Here is a 7,302-nt window from a genome sequence, read left to right on the forward strand (position 1 = left end):
ATGAAGTTGTATATATTCATTTTCCTTCTTTAATATGTATTAGTTCTAGAAAGTTCCTCGTTCCTCTATGCCCCATTGGATCCTTCCCTGAGTCCCTCCTATGTGTTGTTCCCATTGGTTCCCTTCCTGTCAATCCCACCTGCTTGTCTCTATCCCGTTGGCTGAGATCCCTTTCCCCACCTGTTCTGTACCCAGTATAAGATCCCTGGACCCTCCCCCCAATTGGTTTCTTCGTCCCTGTCTTTTCACGGGAGTAAGCCTGCATGGAAGACAAATGGAGAGTCCCCTCGCTTTACTTCTTTGTCTTCACCCATGTGCTTGCAAAACAGGAACAGGAAGATCCAGCCCCTTTTGGGTGAGGAGCTCTACCCCTTTTTCATTGTGTGTTGGGCACTGAGTGCCGCCTTCCAGAGGGGTTTCAGTGCTGACCTCCGGGCTTCTTTGTGTTGGCATGTGAGGGGTAAAACCCCCTCCTGCCAGCTCCCAGTGGCTGGAAACCCCTCCACACCTTCTCCTTGTGAGATAGTGGGAAAACAAACACACGGAGTGTCTCAGAGCCCGCAGTCGGGGATGCAGGTGAATGTTGGGGAAGTCAGCTGGAAAAGTGGTTTTGAGGTAAAAAGCCCATGGGAAGAAACTTGTTAGCTCTCAGTTTTCGTTTCTCTCAGTTGACGTGTTCTTTGGTTTTTCTCCTTATCTCACCAGAACAGAGATAACAGCACGGTCGTGCAGGGAAAGACAAGGAATTAACAGTTCTGAAAATGCTGAGATCATCATCCAGAACTGCAGAAAATTCTTCTGTGATATCTCAATCTTCGGCAAAAACTCATTATTGAGAACATATTTACAAGGCAATTGCTAATCATCATCGAGACAGAATACAAAGAATGGGGTAAATCATTGTGGCCACTAAAGTAAGTAAGTGTGAACTATGCATTTCTAACAGATTTTCAGTGAACAAAATCCAGCCAGCATAAAAAGCTAAATAATCGCTAAGTTATTAATAGTTTATGAAAATAATCTGTTTATGTAATGTTCTATTACTTTCAGCTGATGCATTTTTAAATGGAAAATCTTTTCTCGCCTCTCTGCCACAAATGCAGCTATTTTTTTTGCCCAGAGGCAGGCTATCTCAAAGGATGTACATAGGCAGAGACTAACTCACATAGGCACATGCTCATTGGTTTTTCACAGAACCCTTTAGTTTTGGCCTCTTTCCTCTGTTGCTTTCAGTAAAAGTAGAATGCAGCCTCCTCATTCCAATTTTTCTGTTTATGGCAAATACGAGCTTCCACGTGTGCTCTCCCATTACTTCATGGATCATCTTTGGCACTGAAAGGAGTTGAAGTAAACTCTTCAGTATGAATGGTGTGGTTGGGTTTGGTTTTCATGCTGAAAAACAACACACAGAGAAAAAAGTTCATGGACATACGAATACTGTAAGGTCTGATGGAGTCGTCAGGAATTTCAGAGATGAAGCTGCTCATCTTTAATGATTGTAATGAAATATAATGATTATAATGAAATATACTATAATGAATATAATGAAAAATGTTCGTTTTTATACAGCTGCTTTGACCACACCTTGGCCTTCAAGCTATTGATTTGTGCCCCAAAATCTGTGAATTTCTAACCCAAATATTTGGTCAGATTCTGTTTTCACGGCCCCTCTGACTCTGAAATCCCTGGGAGTCTCTGTGCCAGGATTTTTACAGCTAACAGCATTCCTGCTACTTAACTTGCATAACCTTCTCTGTCTTGTTTTATAATATACACTTAAAAGACCCAAAAAAACCCCCATAATTTATGACAGTGTTGAGAACAGCTAGAACAGGAAAATGCTAACTACATTTCTGTTCTCGTTGGTGAGCAGAACTTAAGACATTTATTCCTGCCTCTTAGATGAAAGTTGTTAAGAACCTTTCTAACGTTTTTAACGTACATGAATTTGAATTAATTTTATTTCTGATTCCTAGTGCACTTCTGTTCAGGCTTTTTGTGGCAGAAGTGAACGAGCACTGGTGGAATCTAGTGGTGATGGAAGGCATATTAACTGCAGTTGATACTAGAAATAGTACAGGAAGGCAAAGGCAGTGACAGATTTATGCCAGATGAAACAAGACAGTGCTTTGGTAATATATCTCAAGATATGTGCCATATGTATATGATAGCAGTTTATTTACCTCACTATGTTTTAATTTTCACATTTACATCATTCAGTTTACCAGTTCAAGTTCAGTACTATGATCAGGCAGTAGAAATTCTGTGTTGGTAAATGGTAGAAAAAGGTTCTTCTGGATTTTAGAAAGCTGCTCTGCACTGACCAGATGTGCCAGCTTGTACCAAATAGTCAAAACATAGATTCATATCCCACTGTAGGAATTCTCATGATATACTGGCTCACCAAAATGATTCTTTTTGTGTCTATCAGTCACAAAATGAGAGCAGGAACTCTCTAGACCCAAAGAAAGAACATTTGACCAGTATGTTTGGATCATCTCAAGACCCCCAGAGCCAGTTTACTCTTTCCTGCAACTCAGTCCCACTGGCACACACCATCCTGTGTCACAGGATCTGGATCTATCCAAATTGCATGTTTCATCAGGACTTCTGATTCTGGCAGGCATTTCTTTCTCCATGATCCTCACGGAGACTTCAGGTTCTCTGAGGTCCTTTGACAGAAGAAAGAAAGGAAGAGAGCTCTGGAAGCTGTGACAGAAAACAGGATGTAGCACCAAGATTTTAATGAATGAACATCCTGATGGGGAAAGAAATAAAAATTTTCTCTTCTTTAACAGAGAAGCTGCTGAACTCTGCCCTCCTGGAGCTGTTCCAGACTGTGAATGGCGCAGTTAATACGTGATGCTTCCATTCAACTGCACATTACCTTCCAAAATGAGAATGGTCACACCATTGCTCAGAAAAATTAATGAGTGTAGCACACAGAACTTTCTCAGCAGCTACCAAGTTATTCAGGAACTTGTTACTGAAAAAATAATCAAGGCACTGCTGAATCTAATGATGTCAGTGATGAACCTTCCCAAAGTTAAAAGTACAGAAAGAGCACATGAGAAGGAAAAATTAAAAGAAAAAAGGAAGGAAATCAGGGATGCTCAGTGCTTGCTGACTTGTATTTAAAACACTACAAAATTATTTGACTACAACACAGCACTAACACCAGTATAGTCTTTAATTGACATGAATACAGATAATTATACAAATTTGCAATTGCCATAAATTGAATGGAAAAACAACCCCCTGATGCAGGAAGGAATTCTAACTTGATTTATCAGGCTTAATTTAAATAAAAGTAGGAGTAGAGCTTAATGCTGCTGTGGAGTAATTCTCTTAAAAGCTCACAGAAAAATTGTTCTGTAAAGAGATTGTGGAGTTTATGTGGGAGAGGAGTTGAATTAGGGAAGTCACTTGCAAACTTGCAGAAAACCTGAAGAAGTGCACCAAATTGCTGCACTTCAAAAGAAGCATCTCAAATGCCACTTCAGCTACACCATCCAGACTCATGATTCCAACTTACTCTGGAGATCTCAGTGGGAAGCTGGAAGTACACAGATGCTCAGAGCATTTCTACATACATCTCTGTGTATTTTTAGAGGAAGTACTGAAAGCCATAAGAGTTCATGGCACCATGTTGTTCTGTCTGTTTGGAGCTCTGCTTATCAAACAGCACTAAAGTTTTTACTGGTTCTGCCATGAAAAAACATCAAATTCCTGCTAGCTGGAATACCATATCTAATGACTGGAATGATGACACAAATTTCACCACTGCGAAATGTATTTTATTACATTCACACACTTCAAAATCCAAAAAGCAGAATCCACGTGCTTTTCATCTGAAAGTACTTTGAGTTGTTTTGATGGTGAGTTATTTTTCAAGGACTACCATAAACACACAATAATTACAGACCTCTCTAAAAGTGCTGGAAGTGCTACTCACCTGCACTGCTCACAATTTTTCAAGCAAAGATAAATGCAAAAGCAATCTCTGTATTAGAGTCAATGGGAAATCTGAAATCTGAACCTAGAGCAGGTAACCAGAAATCAGTTTTGAATCAGCAGCTTATTTTAAAAAGCCAGAAGCTTACAAGTATTTAATGCATTACACTGATTAAACAACAAAAAAAAGACAGTGGGAATCCATTGCACAAAATTCCAGCTTTAGCCACAAGGGAGTGAAGTGCAGTTGCTTGACAGTATTTCACAAAGGATTTGTCAAAAAAAAAAAAAAAAAAACAACCAAAAAAAAAAAAACAACCCACAAAAAGCTTTCCCTTCCCTCCAAACAAACCTTTTCTCAAAAGATGCCAGCATGTTCTAATGAAATAAAATAGAATTTCAAGCGTTACTATGACAGGACCATAACTCAATGTAATACAGATAAATTGGATAAATCATATGAAATTAGTGATATGACATTCCTTGAAGATAATAACTACTTGTGGAACTGTTTACATTTTATGCTCCAAAGTTGAGCTAAAATCTCATTCAGCTTAGAATTCCTGTCTCAATATAGCACCTTTACTTATGAAAAATCAAGATAAAAATATTTTGCTACTCCAATAGAAAATTACAGTTCAGTCATCTACAAGTGTTTCCAGCTAGAACTGGCATTATGGAAGGTCACTTTATTTTACCTCCAAAGAAACTGTACAATTTGCATGTTTTAGGCTTATTTGTTGTTATTTCTGCAACAAGCTCTAGTTTTTCTCAGCAAGTCACAGGCTGAATAATCAATTTCTCTTCTTCTTCCACAAAAAGCACAAGACTTGTCCTGATCTGGTTTCAATTCTGTTTAAATATTTGGATTTTCTCATCTGTGTTCAGTAGTGTCAACCTATAACTCTCTTGCCTTTTCCCAAAACTGTGAAGACCCAGTGCATACTCAGAAACTTTTTTTTTTGGTGATGACTGAGGTATACAATGTAACACATGATAATCAAATGCAAAATCAAATTTAAAAACCATAATTTACTCAGCAGTATCTAAGGGATTGTAGCACTGGTAAGACACAGTGAGTGGAACGTACTGAAAGCTTCAGCATGTACAAATTTTCCCATTGTGACAAATGCTCTTTCTGCACTTGATGATGATTCCACATTATATAAAGTCTTTTCATTTCCCCCATTTAAGTCTCTTTTATTCAACACTACAGAAGGAATTCTTTTCTGCTTGGTTTTCCGTCAGCCTGAGGGATTTTGGAAGATCATAACCACTGAGGTTATTAATCGGACAACATTATTTACAGACATGAAGACTGAACCGTTCCACTGCTGTAGCACAATTACTGGAAATCTGAAACAGTGTGATGGATTTCTATTGCACTGCATAGCCTCACTAAGTAATGCTTCTATGGAGATTGCTTCTTATCAAACAATGGTATAAAACTGTGGGTTTCCACTGTAAAATTGAATAATTGCACTCCAAAATCCACACACGGGGTCAGCAGCAACCCCGTGTCCAGCATCCAATGATTTTTCTTCAAAGCTCAAAGTTTCTTTCACTGAAATGTCTAGAATTTTGGATCTTAAGCATTCATGTCTCACTTTATTTTTCATGCCATACTTTGAGCTTTGACTTGCTATTTCTGTCTTCAATGTATTACTTGGCTATATAAATCCAGGGAATAAAATTTATTCTCTAATATGAAGTTCCCTTGCTTCTATATTTCTTCCTCATAACTACTTAAGGCTTCAGAGATGGCAATACCAGAAACAAGTAATGATTGTTTCAAGTAGGGAATTAGGATCAGGAAGAGAGGAATTCCAAAGAAAGATGGATTTCAAAGCTCTGCAATTGAGTGGGAAGGCCAGCTCTTTTCAGTGAAGACAGTGTCCCTTCTGTACCAACAACTGTCCTTTACTTCATGCACAATAATACCATTAGTGGGGTACTTGGAACTTCTGGAAGGGTGACGGTGCACAAGTTTGTTAAAACTGGTTGGCTACAGAGCAGCACAGGGGTAAGAGCATCCCCTACAGATTATTGCTCTCATTATCCTTCAGTGTTCATTCCAATTGTTTCCTCCTAGAGAAGACATTGGGCTTGCACATGGACTCTAAGCAATTTTAATTGATGGCAGTGATTTTATGACTAACTGCAGTAAAACCAGTAATTTACATCAGTAGTTTAATAGTGCTGATCTTATTCTAGTTTTGGAGAAAATGATGTGTGACCACTGGACGTATCGAGCAGATCTGGCTGCCAGGATCTTCATGGAAATCTTAGGCTCTGAATTAATCTGATGGTCCAGATTCAAACCAGGGTGAATTCAGAGGCTGTGGCAATCATCAAAAAACCATCACTGGCACAAGTAAAGCATGGAGAGTCCAAAAGTACAAATATGAGGCCACAGTGTTTATAACGTGCATGCAGCCTTGACCTGGGGAGACCAAAATAGCATTGTTCATCTGTAGCTTACAAAAAGCTAGAATCACTAATTAGGAGAGAGTTGCAGGGCATATTTGAAGTAATAACCTGAAAGAGAATAGCCAATATGGATTTCAAAGGGAAAATTTTTCTGCACAAAGATGGTCATAAAAGGTTATGGAGCTGATTATGGCAGCTCATTCAAACCGTTTGATATTCAAAAGGCATTTGATGGCACATCTCCTGCTGAAAGCCATAGAAAAAATAAATTTGGGTCACATCGAAGGAAATATCCTATGGTGAGGACTAATTGCATTCATCTTTTATTTATACATGGAAACCTCATAAAACATTCCCTACCCCAGTGACATCCAAACACTTTCCAGACTGAGCTATATTTAGGACTCTGCTCTACTCCCTGGAGAGGGAGGTTCTGCCACACTCTAGGATCTGGCTCACTAAAGATCCTGAAATTCTAAGAGCAAAGGGATGCACTGGCTGTTGTTATAAAAAATGTAAATTAGTGGAGTTTCACCTTACCTAACCCATCACATCTTTCTGTTGACTCTTGCCTGACAGAAAACAGCATGTTTTGGGCAGACATGGACTTTTTATCCTTGCTTCCCAAAAGCCGGGTCACATTTCAGAACCTGGATGTCTGCACATACTTGTGCAAATGCTGCTGCTGTGTTCCTAGCCATGACTTATCATCATCAATTACCAGCACATTCCAGTTCCAGTGACTCCATCCTTGTGCATCCCAAGCAGGATTGGCAGGATTCCAGGCATTTCAATGTCATTCCCCCTCACAGACATTGGTTTAACCAGGTGCAGCCTCTGTTTCTGTCATGTTCTTTCAGCAGACCAGGTTTTTCTGCTTGCCCCCTGCAATGTGTCTGTTACTTCATCAGACCATTA

The 7,302-nt window shown here is 39.2% G+C and overlaps 1 long non-coding RNA gene across 1 annotated transcript; it reads left to right on the forward strand.

Annotated features, from left to right (window-relative positions):
• Positions 1–230: 230 nt before the first annotated feature.
• LOC138111209 (uncharacterized) lies at positions 231–5,665 on the forward strand. Its single transcript, XR_011151280.1, has 2 exons — positions 231–355; positions 706–5,665. It is a non-coding gene; the product is annotated as an uncharacterized lncRNA (long non-coding RNA).
• Positions 5,666–7,302: the final 1,637 nt, after the last annotated feature.

Source organism: Aphelocoma coerulescens, chromosome 5, assembly GCF_041296385.1.
Source record: "Aphelocoma coerulescens isolate FSJ_1873_10779 chromosome 5, UR_Acoe_1.0, whole genome shotgun sequence".
NCBI lineage: Eukaryota > Metazoa > Chordata > Aves > Passeriformes > Corvidae > Aphelocoma > Aphelocoma coerulescens.